Source organism: Aedes albopictus, chromosome 3, assembly GCF_035046485.1.
Source record: "Aedes albopictus strain Foshan chromosome 3, AalbF5, whole genome shotgun sequence".
Lineage (NCBI taxonomy): Eukaryota > Metazoa > Arthropoda > Insecta > Diptera > Culicidae > Aedes > Aedes albopictus.
This window is the reverse complement of record NC_085138.1, coordinates 443,562,953-443,565,937: the sequence shown is the minus strand read 5'-3', so window position 1 is coordinate 443,565,937 and position 2,985 is coordinate 443,562,953.

Below are 2,985 nucleotides of genomic sequence, written 5' to 3'. Positions count from 1 at the left end.
AAATTATAAGGAAAATGATTTATTTCTACCATAATTTGAACAAAATGTGGAGTTTAAATGAGTGCAATCATCTTTTGTGAACGTGATCTGTTGTTCACATTTTTTTTTATTGTTGATTTACATCGTTAAAGGGTGAAAATCAACTATGGCGAATAATTAGTACTATAGCCATAATTGGTACACTTACCCTACATTCGCGAGAGAAAATCGTCAAATATAGGCATTTGTTCTTAAAATAATATGTATCTCTATCTTTTTTATTGATTGGTACATGATGAAGCAATACTTCATTTATCTTCAAAAAATATTAGGGTTTGGAAAAAAATTGACTTATGGCCAGGAATTCGGTCAATTTACGCCTATTTGCAATGGAAGAGCTGTACCGCGCTAAGGACACACGGAAGTTCTACGAGAAGCTGAAATCTGAGAGTTTGTGGCAGGTCCTCCTTGACATTAAGTAGAACGCAATCTAAGCCAGCTGTCTCCTCTCTCTCAGGCTGAAATGCTCGCGCAGAGGCTTTGTGCCACAAGCCAACACAAGCATGGTAACTGATCTAGGAGTACGTGCGCAGGATGAAGGAATTCCAGCCCCTAACTTCCAAGAGGTTGAGGAGGAGGATGGTCGGTTGAAAAACAACAAATCCGCTGGAGCCGATCAACAACCAAGCGAGCTTCTAAAATACGGTGGAGAAGCACTGGTGAGAGCACTACACTGGGTCATTACCAAGATTTGGGAGGAGGAAGTATTACCGGAGGAATGGATGGAAGGTATCGTGTGTCCGACAAGTTGGATTGCGGGAACTACCGCGCGATCACACTACTGAGCACTGCCTACAAGATACTCTCTCAAATTTCATGCCACCGTCAATCGCCGATTGCAAGAGATTTCGTGGGGCAATATCAGGCTGGATTTATGGGTGAACGCGCTACAACGGACCAGATGTTCGCCATCCGCCAGGTGTTGCAGAAATGCCGCGAATACAACGTGCCCACACAACACTTGTTCATCGATTTCAAATCGGTGTATGATTCAATCGATCGAGAACAGCTATGGCAGATTATGCACGAGTACGGATGCCCGGATAAACTGATACGATTGATCAAGGCGGCGATGGATCGATTGATGTGCGTAGTTCGAGTATTAGGGACACTCTCGAGTCCCTTCGAATCTCGCAGAGGGTTACGGCAAGGTGATGGTCTTTCGTGCTTGCTGTTTAACTTTGCTTTAGAGGGTGTAATAAGAGAGCGCGATTTTTACGAATTCCGTTCAGCTGCTTAGTATCACTGATGATATTGATATTATAGCTCACAAATTTGAGACGATAGCGGAAACGTACATCCGAATAAAGAGTGAAACCAGGCGAAACGGATTAGCCATTAATGCGTCGAAGACAAAGTACATGATGGCAAAGGGCTCCAGGGAGGAATCACCGCGCTCGCCACCCCGAATTTATATCGACGGTGGTGAAATCGAGGCGGTTGAAGAATTCGTGTACTTGGGCTCACTGGTGACCGCCGAAAACGACACCAGCAGAGAAATTCAGAGGCGCATTGTGGCAGGAAATCGTAAAGTTCGCCGTAACACGAAGTTAACCATCTAGCTGATTAGACCGGTAGTCCTCTATGGGCACGGAACATGGACCCTACGTGCAGAAGACCAACGCGTCCTTGGAGTTTTCGAACGGAAGGTGTTGCGTACCATCTACGGCGGAGTGCAGATGAAAGACGGGACTTGGAGAAGGCGAATGAACCACGAGCTGCATCAGCTGCTGAGAGAACCAACCATCGTCCATACCACGAAAATCGGGAGGCTACGGTGGACGAGCCACGTCATCAGGATGTCGGATAGCAACGCGAGAGTCAACTGACCGGCGAGCTAGATGGATCGATCAAGTGGAGGATGATCTGCGGACCCTTCGCAGAGTGCGAAACTGGAGACACACAGCCATGGACCGAGTAGAATGTAGACGGCTACTGTGTATAGCAGAGGCCAATCAGACCTTAGTCTGACCGGTAAGCATGATTTTCGACAACACTCTGTATTGGATTAATTTGGGTTTTATCATTGGTTTTACAGAAATATGCCACCGACAAATAATATGTGTTTTATCTCATTTTCCTGAACTTCCCTTTCCGGGGCCACATTATTACGGCTCGTGATTCGATTATCACACGTGCGTTCTGCTGTACTATGCGAGGCAAGCCAGGATGACTATTATTGTTGCAATTTCGATTGCAGGTGGATATTTTTATTTTCCAACGGCGCAATCGACAATCGGCCGGAAAAAGGAAGTGCTGCTTTTCGCGGTTCACTGGTTTTTCTCATAATTAATGAGAATGATTTTGATAAACATTTTCCTGAGCCGATTCGTCGTTGGCCGTGGTGTTGTATCTGATTTTTTTTTTATTGTTCGATCGAGGTACAGTCACATTTTGGTTCCACACAGGTCCTCCGGACTGGTGGTTTTCATTAATCATTTGGCGCCCTCCAACTACAGTTCCGTTCGTGTGCGGTGGCTGCCGCCTCGGCCGGAGCTCATTTACTGGGTGGGTGGGATGCATTTTGAGGTTTTGTAAAACTCATTCGGAAAATGCAACCTCCATCGGCGAAAACAATCACTTTCGACCGCGCAGAGGTGGAGGAAAAAAGTTCATTATAAATTATGTATGTTAAAATGCAACGAGAGGTGATGAGGTGGTAATGAACGGACCAGGCTGAGGCCAATCCGGCCAGGAACTGATGACATATGTAAAATTATCTAAACGGAAACATTCATTCCAGTGCCGGCTGTCGCCTGTATTTAAAAAACGGAAATGAATGGTAAATAAATTTTAAAATAATCTGCGTCCGCTCTCAATCCCGAATCCTTGCCGCTGTACAAATACCACTCGGCGAGTTTTATCCTCGCAGTAGAAGCGGCCCCAAAGTGGATGGAATGCGAAAATTGGTTTTGTAATTAAAAGCTAGAAGCTAAAATTGATTCG